The sequence below is a fragment of the Myotis lucifugus genome, unplaced genomic scaffold (genome assembly GCF_000147115.1).
Source record: "Myotis lucifugus unplaced genomic scaffold, Myoluc2.0 scaffold_36, whole genome shotgun sequence".
Lineage (NCBI taxonomy): Eukaryota > Metazoa > Chordata > Mammalia > Chiroptera > Vespertilionidae > Myotis > Myotis lucifugus.
This window is the reverse complement of record NW_005871084.1, coordinates 442,275-462,863: the sequence shown is the minus strand read 5'-3', so window position 1 is coordinate 462,863 and position 20,589 is coordinate 442,275. Positions and strand designations below refer to the sequence as shown.

At 47.7% G+C, this 20,589-nt stretch overlaps 1 protein-coding gene across 24 annotated transcripts in view; it reads left to right on the top strand.

Moving 5' to 3' along the window:
* TCF4 (transcription factor 4) overlaps positions 1-5,452 on the top strand; it is a 338,045-nt gene extending 332,593 nt beyond the window's left edge. For 23 of the 24 annotated variants that reach the window (XM_014454380.2, XM_006087108.3, XM_014454392.2 and 20 more), the window contains one exon: positions 214-4,788. The gene's annotated coding sequence lies outside the window, so the exon portion shown is untranslated. Of the gene's footprint in view, positions 1-213; positions 4,789-4,827 lie in introns of those variants that run through there. The other variant, XR_002828866.1, reaches the window with a different exon arrangement.
* Positions 5,453-20,589: the final 15,137 nt, after the last annotated feature.

The window sequence follows — 20,589 nt, the reverse complement described above, 5'->3', positions numbered from 1 at the left end:
AGTGAGCCCCCTGCACCCAGCCTTCCCTCTGGTGCTCCCAAGTGAGCTGTCCCTACACCAGCCTTCCCAGTGACTCCCACCGAAGTGGTGGCCAGAGCAGTCCATTTCCCCAGATTAACAGATTTTCCCCTTGATAGAAGCGTTTAAGAATAAAACGTTTACTTCTACTGTTGTCAATGTACTAATTATTTCCCCTCTTCTTTTCCTTCCCAGGTCCAAGCTGCCACATTGCTTCATTAACACAAGAGACCACTTCCTTAACAGCTGTATTATCTTAAACCCACATAAACACTTCTCCCCGACCCCTTTTTTGTAATATAAGACAAGTCTGAGTAGTTATGAATCGCAGACGCAAGAGGTTTCAGCATTCCCAATTATCAAAAAACCGAAAAACAAACAAAAAAAAAAAGAAAGAAAAAAGTGCAACTTGAGGGATGACTCTCTCTAACATATCATTCAGAATGTGCAAAGCGGTGTGAGCAGGCTGAGACCAGCCCAGAGACTGAATGGCAATCCTTCCACACTGTGGAACAATGCATTTGTGCCTAAACTTCTTTTGGAAAAAAAATATAATTAATTTGTAAGTCTGAAAAAAATATTTAATTTAAAAATTGTAAACTTGCAATAATGAAAAAGTGTACTTCTGAAGAAAACTACATGAACGTTTTTGTTGGTATTCAAGTCAGCTAGTGTTTATAATTCCTGGATAGCGAATGAGGGAAGCTCGGCTGCCCTAGTAACAAAACCAGCAAACGTCCTGAGACAGCGAAGTGATGACATTAGCCATTCCTTAGGGTAGGAGGAACAGATGGATCTTATAGACCTATGACAAATATATATATAAATATATATATAAATATATATTAAAAATTTAGTGACTATGGTAAGCTTTTGTTCATTTGTTTCAGACTTTTTTCTCCTGTAAAAAAATAGTACTGATTAACTTTTTTAAAAGAAAGATTTTACTGTAAATACGGATTTTTTTTTTTTTTGGTCTTATTTCTGTCCCTTCCCGGTTTGTTATCGTAACCTGTAGTGCCAACTCTGCTTCCGGAGGGGTAGTGCAGGATGAAACGCTGACCCTGATGTTGCTTTTCATTCACGAATAAGTAGAAAGTTGTTTCTCCAGTCTTTTGGGAACACAGGACTTAAAAGTCACATCATGTGTAGATATTACAAGCAGCATTACTAAGACACGGCAAAAGGAGTTTGTCTGAATTGTAATGTTGCGTGTGTGACCCTCTTCTGGGATTTTCAGAGGTACAAGGTTAGAATGCTACAATGTTACCACTGTGCCTTCCAATGTTTATATCATCGGAAACATAACATAATCAAAGTGGCTGTGATTTAACAAAATGATTAAAGTGTTACCTACATGTGTAGCCGAAGTAGTGTGCAGTGAGGCGTTTCTGAATACATGGTCAGATTTTTGGAAAAAAACAAAAACAAAAAAACAAGTAAAGTTCAAAAACCATCAAATGAGAAAATTGCAAGTAGTGTGACAGAGCTGATTGATTTTGTTGCTTTCTTGATTTTTTTTTTCAAAATGGGTTTACTAAGATGTAGATGATATAACTGCCTCCTCCATCTGAAAAATGCCAATATTCAATCATCATGCAGCATTATAACAAGCCTTATAAGTCCTAAAGCATTAAGTTGCACTTTCTTGAGGAGGGGTAGTGCAGTATTTCTCTGGCCAGTATGAATGAAGTTTATACCTAACATATTTGATAGAAACATAGATCAAGCTATGGCACAGCAACTCATCAGATAGCTAGCTTTGACGTCTGGGCACAATTGAACCAACTTCCAACGTGAATCTTTATAATGATTGAGTTTGGTGTATAGTGCAGTAAACAAATAGTGCTCCTAGTTAAGTATTTGTCAGCATCCTTTTGTCTCTAACTCGTTTCTGTTATGACAGCCACACAATCTTGGCATGTATTAAGAAAAAAAATCCCTATTCAAGTAGTTTTTTCCACCTATCAGCACTGAGTAAATGCCATAAATCCATCAAAATGGTCTAAATGTTCCATCTGTTCTCCTGTTTTGCCAGTTATATAGTAATGAAATACATTTGTAAATTTTATGCAACAAATGGCAAACGTATCATTATTTTGAAATTGTGTATGTAAAAGTTATATTTTTACACGTAGACTCTTGTTATTATGTGTTTTAATACATTGTATTGGTTTTTGTTTTTTTGTTTTTTTAACTGTGTGGTTTAAAAACGTCTCATTTAAATGAAATAGTGAGCTACAAGAATCTGAATTTTATGTTCATTTCTGAAAATGTAAGAACAAATAAGGTAGTTACCACGTGGTCATCTTTTACAAACCCATAAACATTTTGATTAGCTGTGTGTGTGTGTGTTGAAAACTGTAAATATGTTCAGTAGCGATAAATCTAAAATACTTTGATTTGTTTGATAAGTTCCTAAAATGTGGAGGTGGATTAAAACCTTAGGAGAATAGCAGAAATCAAACTTCATGAAAAGTTATTTTGAGGCTTTCCTGCGAAATGTATGAACAAAGGGACTCCAAGAGGGCATGGAAGACAGTGTTGTGTCCGCTCCCCTCCTCTGAAATAATGGAAAACATGTGTCTGTGTTCCCTGGTATGTAAAGATTTCCTTTAGTGGTACATTCTGCACTCACTTTGTATAGTCTACCAAGGCGGGTATCCCTAGGAACAATATATAGGAAGCAGGTCTACTTTGATCACATTCAGGATAAGTGTACAGAAGAAAATACGGTGTTTACTCTTTAGGGAACTGGAAACACTCCCTGTGTTGATGTACATGTTAAGAATGGCACTTTTGATACACGTTATCATACAGGTGCTTAATAGAGCTGATTTAAAGGTTTTCAAATCAGAGCAAAAAACTAAATTGTAGTTATTTGATTATTTTTTAAATTGGTGCTTTATATTTTGTTCTCACTCCAACAGAGGAAAAGCTGCAATTTATTGTTCACCAGCTTTGATGTATTCATTACCCAGTAATGTAATACCTCTATTGTCGAATTCCCTTTGGAAAGAAGCGAAAAACTTTCTAATGGCCACCAACAGCTGCTCAGTACTTTTTGCTTGGTGGAGAAACATCTGCACCTATCCGTGTAATTGGGTTGTGTCCCCATTAAAAAAGAAAGGAAGAAAAAGATGAAAGGGAATGTGGCCTTCTTAGTGTGTTTTTTCTCGTTGTTTTGTAAATTATCAAACCCAGGTAAGATATTGGTATCCTGTGCTGGATTTTTCTAATGAAATTTAGCAGAAGACAGAATTAAGGAACTACACAAAAAATGCCATAAGGGTCCATACTCTATATGTGATGATACCTAGGCTGGGGATCTGTTTAAGAGACTTGGACATTAAAGCAACTTGGAACCATTGATCCACCTCCACATTCAAGTAATTTATGAATATGCAGAATAGGGATCTGTTCATCTAGCAAGTTTACCATTTGTCTTCTGTGTAGCTGCAAGGAACACTAATGTTTATACAACTGTCAGTCCACCCAGTGACGCAACTGGTTCTGATTCAGTCTTCCGATTCCTTTCTGTTTTTCGCTTTTTTCCTATTTCTTGATTTTTTTTTTACTTGTGATCTTTATTTTGATGAGGGGTTCGGGGTTGGGGAGGGAGGTGAACCAAGACTTGGGGTTAAGAGGATTTCGTCTTGGATCCAACAGGCAGAATATGATCTGTGTCCAAAAGTGAACTTGAGTCAGGAATGAAACATTTTCAGCATAAATAAGCACAAAAATTTAGTCTGCTGGCTGACTGGAAACAAAACAAACAAACAAACAAAAAGTCAAGATGGAATATGATGAATTCCAACACGATGGGGCACCAAGGCCGCTAGGCCTCTCTTTTTATTTTGCTTTGGTTTTGTTTGTTTTTCTTTAGAGACATGCTCTTTCTCATGGGACTTGACGTGGACTCATCTTCGTGCAGTGCTGGTTTTGCCATCCTCATTTCAAGTATTATAGACATATGTAACGGTGAAATATATGAACTGTGGCCTTTTTCATTCTTGTTACTTGTGATGCAATTAAGTGAAGATAAGAAAAAAAAAAGCAGAGATTTACCATGTATCAGTGCCTGGCTTTTTGTTATAAAGCTTTGTTTGTCTAGTGCTCTTTTTGCTATAAAATAGACTGTAGTACACCCTAGTAAGAAAAAAAAACTAAATTTAAAAATAAAAATATATTTGGCTTATTTTTCGTAGGAGCAATCCTTTTATACCATGAATATTACAAAAAAAAAATTGTCAGATTCTGAATATTTCTTCTTTGTAGATTTTTGGAATCATTATGAGTAAAGTTTGTTACTTTATTTTACTATTTAAAAGATGTTATTTTACCATGTGTTACTGAGATGAAACTGTATGGTAGCTTTTTTTGTTTGTTTTTTTGTTTTGTTTCATTTGTTTATTTTTTTAGTTGTAGGTCGCAGCGGGGAAATTTTTTGCGACTGTACACATAGCTGCAGCATTAAAAACTAAAAAAAAAAAAATGTTAAAAAAAGAAAAAAAAAAGGGAAAACACTTCAAAAAAAAAGATAAACAGTTACACCTTGTTTTCAATGTGTGGCTGAGTGCCTCGATTTTTTCATGTTTTTGGTGTATTTCTGATTTGTAGACGTGTCCAAACAGGTTGTGTGCTGGAGTTTCTTCAAGACAAAAGCAAGCCCAGCCTGGTCCAGGCCATTACCTGTCCCATCTGTAGTTATCGATGAAGTCATGTACATGACCGTTCTGTAGCAATAAATGTGCCATTTTTATAAACTGTTTCTGACACTTCTTTCACTTCATTTTGCATTGTCCATAGAGCTCTGATTCTCTTCTGTGAGTGAAACCACACCTATATTGCATTTTCCAAGTGTTGGAGGTATTGACAGCTTAACCAACAAAACACATACACACAAAAATCACAAAAACAAATTGAAAAGCACATGAATGACCAAGGAAGAGATGCCCTTAATGAAAAACGGAATGGGATGCATGTGAAACCAAAAGGAAACTGTCTAGAGGAGTAACTAATTGAAGGAATAGAACCAGTGTGTGTGTGACACTGAAGCGGTGCATTTGAAGAGCTGACCGGCGCCATGCTGTTGGTTGTGCTGCAGTCCCTGAGCTGAGTCTGCCTCACCTTGGGATCAGCTGGTCGACTGCTTTGGCAGAACCTTCTTGGCTAGATCTTTGCAGTCAAAAATCTAGGTGACTTATTTTGTATCCCTTTGTTAAGAGCTGAACACTGTTAACCACAATTACTATTACACTGTATTTCTTCCTTCTCAAACTGTCCCCACCCCGCTACTTCTGGTTGACCTCTTTTGACTCTTAATCCAGATGTAAACAACCAGATGTGTTGTTTTTTTCCAACCTGTACAAACTGACCTGTGTCACCTATTGTGGGAGGGGAAAAATGTACAGATTAAAATTATTCAGTGTTATGTACTGTAAGTTAATATTTTTGTAGAATGGACATCAATCTACTTGGCAACACTTGGAGGCTGTGTCAACCTTGCATTGTAGAAGTGTACAGTCAAGCCTGCAATGGAAAGGAAGCCCGGGGTAGATGAGCACTTGCTGACAATGTCCTGGCCCCGTGCGTGGTGGTTGCCGGGCGTCTCCGTGATCGCTCTTGTGTGCTTTCTAATGGGGTTTAGTGACTAGTTTACCGGAAGGAGAATGTTAGCACCATGTGGTTCATGTGTGAAGTGCCCTCCAGAGCCAAACGTTGGAATTTTTTTCTTTTTGGTTGCAAAGTTTGCAGATATTTAAATTTTATGAACTTTCCAAAGATTTTGGTTGATAACCCTTTTTTCTTTTAAATGATCTGAGATGTTCTTATGTTGCTGTGTGTTTTAAATATATACAAAAGAGCCATGAGCATTTAGTCTTTCAGTATTCTATTTGATCATATGTTAAGAAGGGGGACAATGAGCTTGGGCACCCCTTCAGTGACTCTTCTAGAGTCTATTCACAGGTTTTATGTCAGAGGAGTACCTTAAACCTTGACGGGTACATTTTCCAAAGGGAAGTTAAGTTGCTGGAGAAATGAAAATATCTGGAAGTTAAAAAGATCCCAATAATGTTAAAAATGAAGACTATCCAAAGAAGTTGAGACAGGGAATCATATTTCGTCTCATAACTGGGTCCATTCTTATAAGACCAAGTGGAATGTGTATCCCAGGCTTTAATGACCGGCCACCTTTCTCTTGGCTGACAACCTAAGGTTGAGTCAGCCACTGTAGAGGACGGCTTGCAGACAAGATGAGCCAGGGTGCTGCTTGTGTTCAGGTCCCCCGGGAGCCTACATTTAAATTGCACGTGGGACCCTAATGCTCTGCCCTGCCAGCCAGAAGGTGGCACGTTCAGTCAGGTGTGCTCCGACGTCTCACTGGGTCCACGCGCACCTGTTCCCAGGTCAGGGCATGTGTCACGAAGAAACACGCCAGGACTAGAAGGGCAAGGAGAGCCAGTTACCCGGGTATCCACCCCTGAGAGATCCTTTGCATTGAGATGGTTTGATGACCCGTGTGGCCTCGTGTCTCCAGGAGGAGAAGACGCGAGGCCACGGCTGGGAGAAAGCACCCGTGACAAGCCTGAGCGCTTCGAGGTGCAGCCCTGCAAATATGTTGGGTGCTATGGGTCCAGACAGTGAAATCAAGCAGCCAGCCATTATCTGGGAGTTTTTGTTGGTGGTTTGAGTGCTAGACCTTTACATGACTGAATCTTTACCTAGATAGAGGGAGTGCCTTGCTGTTTAGGCTTTTTGCCACGGAGGCTGTGTATCTGAAGCAGTGCTTAGCATCCAGGGTGGACCCCTGACGGTGAATTAAACACTCCCTTGAGACACGTACATGCTGTGTTGTATATGATTTTTTTACATGAACGTTACATTCAGCTTTAAGGAGTTGATGGATCTCTCTAGAGTCTGGGCACAGACACTTGTTCACGATCCCGGGTAAGAAACTGATATAAAGTAACGAAGGCTCCGGCGCTTGAAAAGGCAGCGCCCCCCTCTCCCGTGACCCAGGAGCCTCCCAGAGCCGCACTGGTGTCTGGCTGAAGAGGGGAAAAGAAAGGCCCTTTGTGCAGCCCTCGCGCACATCTGTTCCACTATATTTAGAAGGCGAATGGCTCTGGCTTTGGCATGAAGATCATGTAAGAGGAAGCAGAGCCGTGCCAAGTGCAAAGTGAAAACGCTCCCGCCGAATCAGACCTGCGGCTCGAGGGCTTGATGGGAACCAGCCCGCGGCTGAGGCGCGCTCCCACGTGTGAGCACCAACGACAAAGTCTGAAACAGAACCACTCGATTTGTGTAAGGATTTACTTTACCTCTGTTTGTTTGTGCCTTGGGCGGGGCCGTTTTAAAGAGGAGGAAATGAAGGCCACGGGTCTTGCTCCAGCCCAAGAGAAAGCCCTGCTCTGGCCGCCTCTCCCAAATGACCCATCCGGCTTCACGTTTTAACGGCCCTGCCTCCTCTCCCCCTCCCCCCACCCCGCCTCCCCAAGCGCATCCAGGTCCGGTTTATGTTTGTTTTGTTTTGATCTTTGCCGCTGCCTTTGCACAGACACTTTGCAGAAGCCTCGGAAACTTCCCTGCGGCCCTCATTTCCATTCTTTTCTACAAATGGCTAGGATATAACTGGATGTGAGGCTGCTCATGCAGTAAGAGACTGCTAGCCAGACTAAAATCTGCACTCTGGCCCACTTTTTCTAAAATAAACTTTCTATTCCGGAATAACTTTAGATTTACAGACACGGTGCAGAGATAACACACAGTGTTCCCGTCCACCCGTTACCCAGCCTCCTGTACAGGGACACGGTTACATAACCACGGCCCGTGTGTCAGACACGGAATTCACGTGGGTACTTTCTACTCGCTTTCCCCAGTTGGCCACGTTTCCTTTTCCCGGGCAGCGTGCAGCCCAGGGCCCCATCCAGCTATGGTCTGACCCACTCGGAGTTGGAGTGTGAGCGCGGCCAGCAGAGTGGAGCCTGCACAGCACCCCATGGTCTCGGGGTCTGATGGAAGTGAATACACCCCTCCCTAAACCACAGTGCAAAAGGGAGTGAGGGGAAACCTACAGCCCCATCGAACTGCATGGTTTAAGTAGGGAACCAGCGTGGTTCGGCAATGCATTTACTACTCGGTGCTGATCGGGTAGAAAGCACTGGGGAGAGACGGGGAGCTTGGAAGAAGCCGGGTTGGAAGGCACATGAATCTGTGTGAGCAACAGTAATGGCCATGAGGCAGGGACAGAGGAGGCCAGGGCTGGAGAGGTGCAGGGCAGGTCCCAGAGGAGACAGGACGAGTCACCTTGAGGTGTGACATGCGTTTAGACAGGCAGGGCAGGCAATGGGTTTGAAACAACGGCACTGCTTTCTGCACTGTTAGGGAGTAAGCTCACAGGAACTCGGGTTTGGGAGCTTCAATCGCGACAATGCCCTTTTCAAATGTTCGTCCCTTTCCCATCTCTCAGCCAGGATCTAGAAACTCATAGCACACCTTTTGGCCCACAGGATGATCCAGGGCCTGTGCGCAAAGCCCTGCGGGTGAGGAGCAGTGGAAGCAACTGCATCTTCCCCTTGATGACGGAGGGTCTGCAGGGTCCTGGGCCAGCCTCCTGTATGACAGCAGGCGAGGAGGCCCAGGGCAGCTGCACGTCCTTCTCCAGCTCCTCACTCCCTGCCCAGGAACCCTTTGCAATTCTGCCACCACATTGCCATGCTTGCCCTACAGACTGCACCACCACGGGCATGTGCGAGCCACTGACACAGAACACATGTAACTGCCCTGTAGTCCACAGTGAGGAAGCTGGACATATGGATGGTTGAGAGAACACTGGGGCATCGTACCAAGGCTGAGGGAGGGAGAGGACTCATGCCCGGAAGCCTTCCTGGAGGAGGTGAACACTGAGGGGACGGGAAACGTGCAGGGTGGGGCCCAGGGACTCTCACCGGTGAGAGGTGTGGGCCTCAGAGTCCAGGATGTGTCGGGGGTGGATCCCCAAAGTGTGGTAAGCAAAGAGCAACTGGAAAAAAGTACCCCATGGGGTGAGGCAATGCTAATGTTACTACATCAATAATTTCTATCAAGCCCGTTCTAAAAGGCTTCGGGATCACACTGACCACCACGAATATCAGGGAGGTGAGAAAAGCTTCCTCTCCCACTAGCACAGTATAAGCTAGCAGGTCAGGGCCCTACCCTCATCATACCCTTTATCGATAGATGCTATCGAACCAGCCACTTAACCTCACTCAAGACCCTGGGAGTCAATATTATAATGTATGTGGCCCGCTTCACCCAATATCAACACCCAAAAAAGAACACATTACGTAGAGATTGGATGACATGTCAATGTGTATGTGGCTATGCTCAAATCATAGGCAGTACTGGCCTCTGTTTGCAACCTCTGGCCCCCACCTCTTCCCGCGTAGGCGGGAGAAGTCACCTGGAGTATGCTCTTCCCCATATCCACCGTGACTTCCTTTTCCTCTTGCAGTGAATGGAACTCCCACCTGGCAAGCGGGAGGAACATCTAACATGACAGAACGATCGCATAAGGAAGGTGTTCAGAGGCTCGGCCTGACAGTTCCGTTTGCAGACATCATTTAATTAAGCCTCACGGCAAACCTAGAAAATCAGGGCCTCCACACCTTAGAAGGAGGGCGACAGGTCCCCAGGGCTGTGGTCAGTGCGAGTGACGGGGGCAGTCATCAGAGCGAGTGCAGGGCTGCTGGCTGTCGGGCCCTTAGACATGGCACTGCCCACAGCTGTCTGCTGGGAGGGGCCGCTGGCTGGACCACAGTGTGTCCACTGTCCTTTCTAATTGGGACTATGGCCCCACTTGTGGGCTTGCCGGCCGCCATCACCCTCCCTAACGCTGTTCTGCTGAGCCAGCCCCCGGGGACTCTCCCCAATCAGACAGCACAGCTCCCCCAGAGCTGCCATTCCTGAGCCTTTGCTCCCCCCAGAGCCCTGCCTTCATCTTCAGCTGAAACACATCAGTTCCACTGTCTGGATTCTGCTCCCGATCATCCCACCCCCTTCAAAAACAAACAGTTTAAGAACATCTGGGGCTTGCAGATCATAGGACAACACCACTGTGTTGGGTACCAGGAAGAAAGCAAACTTTTTTCACAAGAACCTAAAAAATCTCTTGCAGATATAAAGCATACAAACAAGTATACAGGAAAAGAGAAAACACTGGAATTTTTGAGCACTTACTTTAGACCATCACACGCGTCAGAAAGTACCCAGAGGCCTGGAAGCATGAACACACAGGAATCTCAGAGGGAAGGGGGTGGGACGGGATGTGGGAAGAGACTAAGCAAAGAACTTGTATGCATACAAGCATAACCCATGGACACAGGCAATAGTGTGGTGGAGGCCTGGGGCGGGGGTGGGAACAGTGAGGAGAGGGACAATGGGGAGAAAGGGGGCAGGGGGCATCAGTAATACTTTCAACAACAAAAATAATTTAAAAATGCAAAAAAAAGTATATATCTCAATGAACTAACTCATAAAGAATCAAGAAAGACAATATCTCTCTCCTCCAAAGCCACTTTCTGCTTTATTTTACTTAATGCACACAATTCTTTTCGCTGGGTATTCTCAGTATTCCCAGGTCCCAGATGAAGAAATGGAGGCTTAGAAGAGTCGTTAGGTAAGCGGCAGATGCGTCATCGTGGAAGGCAGGTCACTGACTTCTGATCCTGGAATCAATAAAATCTTGCCATGGGATGTAGATATTACAATTCATAAGCTATTTACTTTCCCAGTAAATCAATGAGGTTTACAGAGAAACACAAGGCCCAGAGACATCAGAAGAAGTTCCTAAGATCACACTTCCAGTCAGTGGCTACGATGGGATTTCAATGCAGACCCATCTGACACCACAGTCTGCATTTAGTGCCCGAGACCATGAGGGAGAGCAGGTGGCACAGGCCCTGGCGAGGCCAGACACCCTCTCTGGGGAGAGAGCGTGCAGAGTTGATCCTCTGCAGCACCCAGTGCCAGCAGGTGCGTGACGGAGATGTGGCCGCTGACCCTCCCGCCGGCTCTCAGCTATCTGAGAGCCCCCTGCATCCCTGAGACCACCAAGCCACAGCCCACCTGGGCGAACAGCAGGCTTCCTTCCAATGTGCCCAGTGACCTTGCAAGGAGAAATATTTTGCTGGATGGACAACATGACCAAGGTCTAACCCTCCCCTAAGGAGGTGACAGTCTAAGGAGGACAGAGCTGGGGGGGGAGGGGGGAGGGTCACAATCTTGGTGGAAGGGGAGCAGGAGAGAGAAAGAACTGGCATGTGTGCTGGTGGACACGGGCCCAGAGCACTCCGGGGGACAGAAGAGGGTTGGGACTGAGGAAGCAGAGGAAAGTAGCTAGAGAAGACCTCACCGGAAGCATAGCAATTGTGATTAATCTTGGGGAACAAGAAAGAAATTTCCACACAGGAAAAATAAGGAAGAAAACTGAAGGCACAGTGAGGTGCACAAGTCCCATCCTTGGAGCACCAACAACTCCGAGCTTCTGCAGGAAGAGGTGTCAGCGGGAGAGAGGGCAGGGGTCTTCGTACCAATAAGAAATTTGGACTGTCCCGCAGGTAAAGGGAGCCCCCGAGGGGTTTAAGGAGGAAAGGATTGGCTCAGGTCTGCGTTATAGGAGCCCCTCCCCCCAGGGTGTGGCTCTCAGATGCAGGAGATGACACAGGTCCCCGCTTGCTTGTGGGTGAAGATCCCAGCTGTGCTTGCTTGGCCCCAGGAGGGAGGCGCTGGAGTCAAGAACAATGGCTGCACAGAGAATGGCTTCCCCAGCTCCCCAGAGAGTGTTCCAGAAAAACAGCGGATGAAGGCTGAGTTCTGTGGATTGTTTCTGCGTGTTATGGAATTGGTTCTGTGATCTGATTAGATTTAGGGACTTTGACGACCCCATTTCCAGCAAGAAGCAGCATTGGTCATCCATGGACCGCAAAGACTGGAGGTTCCGCAAATGGTCACTTAGAGACCCCTGAAGCCAAGAGCCAGCGGCAGGCGCGCTCCGGATGGCTCGGTAGCCGCTGGCAGAGACCACCTACGTAAAATAAGGGGGATGATGGGCTTGGCGGGCTGTTTCTAACTGGGCTAGAGAACTAGGGAAAACACAAGAGCGAGCTAAAGGCTTTAAATTCCCAGCTCAACGTCTGCATAAGGGATCTCATGCTGCTTCTGCTCTCCCGAGGGAAAGTTATTGTCTGATTTCACTTGAAAAACAGACAGAAGTCCACCCCTGAGTTGCAAAGCACACTGGACTCCCAACTTCTCGCCAGGTCTCCTTTGCTAAACTGGGGCACGGATGGGAAAGGACTGGGTTCCGGGGTGGCACTCTATCAGGATGGGGACACTCTGATGAAGCTGGAGACTGGGAACCCTTGGGTCCCACCTAGTCCTCCTGTGAGAGACGGGTCATCAGGAAAGTTCAGGACCTCAGCGCCAGCCAGCAGGCTGGAAGCCCGGGCAGGAGCTGATGCTCTGTCTTAGGGAAGACTGCCTTCCTCTCTGCAAACCTGGGTTTCCTCTTAGGGGCCTTCAAGTGAGAGGGGAGGCCCACCCACACCAGCAGGGGCGTCTCCTTTATTTACAGCTCCCCAACTGCAGGTATTCATCACATCCACAAAACACCTTCCCAGCACCCCTACGTGCGTGTCTGATTAAATAACTGGGCGCTGCAGCCTAGCCAGCTCCTTGACTCAGACTCCGGGTCCTGTGAGAGAGCAGCTGCACACGAAGTCGCCGGGTTGGTGGCGATTTGCTGTAGAAGGAAGGCCCAGGACTCGAAGGCAGGACACGCTTTCCAACAGGGAGTGTGTTAGAAAGCTGAGAGCTCTTCTCCGTGGCAGGCGTGATGGGCAAATGGGTACACCCCCCTGTCCTGCCATCGGGAATTCTTCCCAACAATGTAGTGAATGTAGTGACCTTCTGGGGTTGGCAGTGTGGCTAAGGATTTAAGGAAGGCTTCTCTCCAAGGCAGTGGTTCTAACCTGGGCCGCACATTAAAACCACCAGAGAAGATTTACAGGAATCAACACCTGCCTCCTTCCTTCTGATTGAATTTGCGTGGGGAGGGGCTGGGCCAGGTCTGTGCTAAGCACTGCCCTGTTCACACACACACACACACACACACACACACACACACACACACCCCTCTAAGTCATGCGGCCCACAGGCCTCCCTGGGGGACCCTCGCCCCGGCCAGGTGGAGGGGACCCCAGAGGTGCTGACGCCAGACTAAACAGGAAGTCAGGTGGGTGAGCAGCAGGCACGCTGGGCCGCTGAGTAGTTAATAACCACATTCACACATTTACAACCTGAAAGGGGTCTGAGGGACGAGATGGACGAAGGCAGCTCCTCCCTAAACGGCCCTCCAGGACTCGCCAGAAGAGAATCCTTTTTTTCAGAGGGAGCCCGGGGTCCTGGGCTGCAGAGGTGGGTCCGTGAGTTCCTGTGACTGTCAGTCGCTAGCTAACGGGGCATAGGAAACACTGAGGGTCACCTCTCTCTCCCATTCATCGGGTCCACAGTCGGGCAGTCGGGCTGGGAGGACAGGCCAGCATGTGGGGGCCCGAGTTCCCCTGCTCTTCTGCCCCCCTGTGCGTGCTGTCCATCCCCAGGGCGCTCGTGGCTGCGGGCTCCGGCCCCGAGTCCGCGCTCCAGCAGCAGGGTTGGGGGTGGGGGTGGAGAGTGGGGAGCAAAGGGCCACACAGCCCCCCAAAAGGCTCCCGGCCCAGGGCGCTGTCACAGCCCCTCCTGTCTGTGTCTCCTGTCTGTGTCCTCCTGTCGGTGTAGCTGGGTAAGACCGGGCCACGTGGCCGCGCTTTGCTCTCAGGAGGCTGCAAACAGTTTTCATTTTAAAACTCCCCTGTCCCCCCAAATTCATGGCTCTAAGCAAATGGAGTGAGAAGATTTAGAAAAACCATGTCGAGGGTCTGGGTTGAAGCTTGAGTCCCACTTTTTGGAAGAAATATGAGGCTTTCCTCCCACCCCCAAAGCACAGCCTCTCTCCCTGGCTCCCCGCTCTCTGCAGTGGTGACCACGGGCTGGTTCCAGGGTCGTTCCGCAAAGAGCCAGCAGGACCTACCAGGGGCCCAGTCCCTCAGTCAGAGCCTCACGCCCACGGGTCAGAGGCATCTGGAATCCCCTAACTCCACGTCCTAAGTTTAAAATGGTCCGAAAGCACAACATTTCTAACCTATAGGAAATATAGGCACTTTGGGAATGAGCAACTTTTACTACTAAGTTGTCTATTGAAATTGAAATGCAACAGCAATTTAATACCTACCACCATCCCTTCGGAAAATGTTCAACAAGCTCTCATTCAACTCAAGGTAATTTCACATCATGCCTTTCCTGCTTAAACCTATATGTCCATTCAAGTTCTGCCACATAACTTTTTCCTAATGGAACATATTTTTATACTTAAAAGTATTTATCACCCGATCAAACACATCCGCATCAAAAATATGCATACAATTAAAGTTTATTTTTATTTCTTGTCACCAGAATGCTCTAATAGTTTAATACAATTATTCTGAATTGAGCTATAATTACAATTATTATTAGTGCACAACTAAGCAGAACATAAATACAGCACAAATAATTGATTTAAAAAAACTATTAGACATAAAATGTAAAAAACAAAATAAATGGGGAAAGCATCTCCAATGAAATAGGTGGAAGCTTTTCCCCTCTATTTTCTTGTGTCTGTGAATGAATAATACTTATTGCTTTAATCTGTGAGTACTCATGCCTTGGCCAGTGGTTCAGTGGTTAGAGCATCAGCCCTCCCACTGAAGGGTCATGGGTTTGATTCCCGGGTCAAGGGGAGGTACCTGAGTTTCGGGTTTTGTTCCCCGGGTGTGTGGGGGAGACAATCTGTGGTAGGATCTCTCTCTCACTCTCTCTCTCTCTCTCTCTCTCTCTCTCTCTCTCTCTCTCTCTCTCCTTCCCTTCCACTCTCTCTGAAAAGCAATGGAAAAAATATCCTCAGGTGAGGATTAACAACAACAAAAACTAGGGGAGTATTCAGCACCGATTTACTCCCTATTTTGGTTTAATAGCCACACTCACGGGAAAGCTTGTTCCCATAAGCATGGAGATTGGAAGGAGCCGTGTGGTGTCGGCAGTCTCAGGTCTCTGAAGTTATGGGGGCGGGGGCAGTTCTAGTCAAAAATCACGTCCAATCGTCTCTCAGCGGAGGGCTGCCTGGGTCTCCTTCAGTGGTGAGGAAAGCACGGAACTGGAGACACCTGGTTTGTAAAGGGGTTTGTAAATTGCTTTATGTATCTTTCCATAAGACCCTGTTGTTCAAAACACACACACACACACACACACACACACACCATGTCAGCTAAGAAAGTCCACTTTTACCATAAAATCCCATCAAGCAAACCAAACTTACCTTCAGAAAAAAAATCTAATTTTATTTTTTAATTCCAATAAAAGTGTCCCCATAACAGCCATCTCTCCCATGAATTTTAGTTCTAAAAAAAAGGTGCAAAGCCGTACTTGATTCCTGACATGCCCCGAGTTTGTCTCACAAAACCCTCCCCCAGGAACCCTGCATTCGCCATTTCCCCTCTTGTCCTGCTCTGCAGGTTCCCACACTCCGGGGCCAGGCACCAGGGAAGATGTGACAGGGTGAAGGGTTCTACTTCCTCAGCGAAATGTCAGTGTGGAGCTGGGAAGCGATTGCTGCAGACAGGCACCTGCGCAGGCAGGATGGGTCCAAGGAAAGCCGAGGACCTGGAAGTCACGCCCCCTCACTCCCCGTGCAGGTTCCTGCACCTTGTGAACTTGTGCAGCGAGTCCCACACACCGTGGCCCAAATGTGTCTGTTGAGTCTATGATCAGCCAGGGGGAAGACAGACAGACAAGTCTCTTCCTTTTGACTTTGCTGGGAGCACAAAGGCGAGGCTTTACGTATCAGGGAGCACTCCCTGGAAGAGGCAACTGCCCCGCTGAATCTGGGAATCTAGGGTTTCAACGAGCTCACAGCTGATTCCGGTGCTCACCGAAATTTGCAAACGACCGCTATTGGATACAAGCTCTTGAAATCAAAAGAGAACTCAATTCTGTGGTCACTAAACAAGCGCCCATCTTTCACGTGACCTGGAACAGGCTACCTGCGAGCGGTTTCCAGCCTGACGCCAAGGCAGAGGTGAGTACAGTTCCACTTTCAATGTTTCTTTCCCTTTGATTTAAGCGAAGCGGATACCTGCCTTGCCGGTGGGGGCCCCCCCGGGCGCCGTGAGCGATGGCAGCACGGATCGTCCTCACACCTGGCTACCTGCTACTTATAGTGATGAGTAGGCGGATCACCTGCAATTCTTGTCTTTCTCCCTGAACCGACTCCAAAAACCTGGGATCTCTGAAAAACGGAAAGCAAAATCCCAGCCCCCGGAAAGGGGTATGAAAATGCCAAGCTTTTTCCTTGCTATCCTTCCCTGTGGTCGCTGTGCCTGCCCACCCTGGCTGCCTTTGTGATTTGTCCTAACTAGACTCCTTGGCAATGGGGCCTCGGCTGCTCGGGGAAGCCGGCTTCAGAGCCCCAGACCCAGCTCTCACCCCACATGCTCACCCGATTCGAAGCTGTCCTCGGCAGCACCCCCCAGCTCACCAGCCCCTGCCTGTTAGAGCTCACACCCTCTCCCACACCCAGAGATAGGAGACGTGTTGCTTGAGCCATATTTTTGGAAATTGCTAGTTAGTTGCAAAATGTTTCCTGAGGTAGAAAAAAAAGCACCCAGGACTGTAATTATTGGATTGTTTCACTTTCGAGGCCAAGTAGCAGATGCTCTACTTTCCAGACTTGGACAAGTATTGTCACAAGTTAACTCCTCTGCTGCTGCCTCGGAGCGGCCGCTCCCCGGCTTCCCTGGGGAGCCCACTCCCCCCACCCCCAGCATCGTTGCAGCACCGCCCAGGGTTTGGTGTGTGAGGCTCTGTAAGAAGCTGCCCCGGCCCGTAATCTGGTGCTAATCAGATTTCAGTGTGATGTCGCCAGGAAAAATGGAGAAGTAGAATGCGAGACTAGCAAGGTTTCAGACCAAATTCCAAAGATGAAATTCATTCTGCCAATTATATGCCTTTAAAAAAAAAACTTCATTTGGGTAAAATAGGGACAGCGTTTCATGTCTCTGCTCTTGTGCCTCATCGAAGAATTGGAAAGTGACTTCCCCAAACTCGGAGCTAGCTAGCCCTGGAGCAGGTAACATCGTGTCAAAACACCCAGTGCGGCTGGAAGAGAGAAAAATAGTCCATCAAATGCATTTCCCTCCTTCCTTCTTCTAAAATATATGTATTCGAGCGACTAATATGTGCTGGTCTCGGGGGATTAATTTTGAAAGAGCCCATTTCTTCGCTGTCCACTTGGAGTTTAGTATCTAGGGGGCTGAGCTAGCGGTCAACAATCCTGCTCTTATGTCGGGGAACCGGAGCATCGTGAGAATCTAGAATTTCCTCTTCGTGCGTAATGATGACCAAATTGTGTGCAGGGGGATTCACTGTGGAAAGTGGAGCGACCAGCTGGCCTGGTTTGCCTGGGACATGGGTTTTCTGAGATGCGGGCCTTTAAATGCGGGAGTGCTAAGTAAACGCTGAGCCAGGTACAGGGCCACAACTGGTAGGGCCCAATAAAACATGTGAATGAACTGGGAAGTTATACCAAAGGCCAAGACCGCACATTGTACTCTGACTGCTCCCAACCTCAGGTGCATAAAGTAGGCCTTAGCAACGCCAGCCCCCTGAGAGTGAACCCTAGTCATTCCTGGGAGTGAGGATATTCAAAATGTCCTTACAAATCTAAACCCCAATCAAAAGGAGACATACAACTCATTAGGAAAATAGAAGAAAAGAACTGAGCACTCATAGGAAAAAAACCCCAAATAGTCAACAAACATGAGCTGATGCACTACATATGTAGGAGTTTTATAAACAGGATTAAACACAAAATGATTAATCCCAAACTCTCAGGATGGTAAAGCCCCTGGTGCCGGAGGAAGGGGAATGGGAAAAAGAAGAAAACAGGGCGTTTCCATGGCGGCTGTGTATATTACAGTTGATCTTGAACAATGTGGGGGTGAGGGGCACCGGTCCCCATACAGTTGAAAAGCAGCTCGTAACTTTAACTTCCCCCAAAACTTAACTACTGAGAGCCGGCCGTGCACTGGAAGCCTAGTCAACTAACACGTACTTTGCATGTTATGGGTGTTCATACTGTATTCTAAAGGAGGAAATAAAAAGTTATTGAGCGAATACATTTACAGTATTTATTGAAATATTCTGCATATAAGTGGACCAGCGCAGTTCAACCCTGTGCTGTTCAAGGGTGGGCTGTGTTTCTTTTTTAAGAATATGGAGTAAATAAAGCAAAATGTTAAGCTTTGAAAAAGCTGTTCAGTGGATGCTTCTTACATCACTTTCTATACTTCTCTTCTGTTTAAAACATCTCCTAAACATCGTACAGAGGAGTCTGCTGCTCATTTTTCTCACAGTTCACTGCTCGCCACTCTTTACCTGTTACCCCACGCAATCTACTTCCTCTCCTAAACCTTTCCTGAAACTTCTCTCGGTTCCCCTATGACTTCCGTGCGCCAAAGCCCCTGCATGCGCTCTCCCTGTTGTCTGCTCTGTCCTGTCTGTGGCATTTGGCACGGATGTCATTCCGTCTCCTCTTCTTATTTGCTCCTCCTCCTCCCCTCAGTTTTGGGGTTTATTCCCAACTCTGCCTTTTTCCGCTCAGTGCCCTTGGCCAGTGTCTGCCCTCCTTGTCACATAGACGTCAGTGTCACCGAGGCTCTGACTTCCGACCTCCATGGCACAGTGTAACCTCAGGCAAATGGGGGGCTACTCCACTTCCTGCCGATGACTCAGAAAGGCCCTCCTCCACCGGAGAGCCCACCCCGAGTCTCAGACCCCGAGGTGCAGTCGCAGACTGGACAGTTTCACTCGGACCCCCCGAAGCACATTCACACGGGAATCATCTCCCCAGGCCTCCACCTTCCCCTTCTAAACCCGCTGGTGCTGGGCAGGATAGTGGCCCCCGACGCCGTCCACGTCCGCATCTCTGGAACCTGTGGGCAGGTTCCCTTAGCGGCGAAAGGGGCTTTGCAGGTGTGGCTGGGCATCTGGAGATGGAAAGACGGCCTAGGCCGCCCAGGTGGGCCTGACGTCATCTCAGGGATTCTGTGATGGAGTCACAAGATGAAAAAGGAGGGAGGAGTGTCAGAGGCAGAGGAGGAGCTGTGAGGATGGAGACGGAGCCAGGCGTGCGGTGGGACCATGAGCCAAGAAATGCCGGCAGCTTCCAGACGTGTGAGCAAGGCAGTGGATTCTCTCCTAGAAACTCCAGGAAGAACACGCCCTGCAGACACAGTTTGGATTTCTGAGTTCCAGACCCATCAGATAATGAACACCTGTTGTTGTGAGCCACGAGGTTGGCGGTAGTTTGTTACAAAGAAAGAGGGAGCCCGCACGTTCCCCTGAACGGCCTCTTCTCCAGGGCACTGCTACTAAGGTCACTCTGATCCTGCTCTCACACTCACATCCGAGGCGGTGAGCGTGCTGTCCCTGCCTCTTCTTCCTGGCTCTCGGGGTGCCTCCTGCCTAGCTCACTGCAGTCACCTCCTGCCTTGGCCCCTCCACCCCACCCCCACACCCTTTCTTCCCCAGGCTGCCAAAGCAAGCTTTTGGAAACGTGTACCTACTCCTATGAATTTTTAATTAGAATCCTTTCAAGCTTTGCCATCGCTTTCAGGATAAAAGTTCAAATTCCTTAGGGCAGCACACAAAGCCATTGCTCAGGCTTTTGGACTCCCCTCTCGGACCACTCTCTCTGCTCCGGCCAACGCTGCAGCTTGCTCAGGCAAAGGTTCTCAGCAAGGGGCTTGCGTGAGAATCACCTACCCAGCACTTTAAGAACTGTCTAAGCATTTCTCCACTTTAAGGGATTCTTGCTCAGTAGGTCTGGGGACCCCGAGGACAAAGCAGAGTGTCAGTAAAGGTCACAGGTGATGTTCGGCTTAAAGCCCTTGCCAGCGTGCGTCTGGCTGGCGAGAGCCCCTCGCTGGCCCCCTGGCTGCGCCTGCTGCCAGGCGGGCGTCCCCTTTAGTCTCCCGGCTCCTCCTTGAAGACCCACATTCCTTCGTCCTTAGAGCTCTGCCACCTGATCGGATGCTCTTCTAAGAGCTCCCTGGAACCCAGCCCTTGCTCGCTGGTGACCTGTGCTCTCCCTGCAGCCTCGTTCCTATCCACCCCTCTTTCCGGCTTCCTGCTGCCGAATGGGGCCACCCTGACGGCCAACACGGTGCCTGGCCTTCCGTGACGGCTTCAGCACATGCACCGTCACTCCCTCTGCCACCCTCTGTCTGAAGCACTCCCACACACACACACACACACTGGGATTCTCACGTCTGGTCCCTTCTGTCCTGTTCAGACCCACTGCCTCCCACCCCCTGGGGTGGCTCCTGGTTGTTCTCATCCCACAGTAACTCCAAGCCGCAGGGTCACAGGAGGGTTTAGTCGGATGAAATAGGCCAGAAG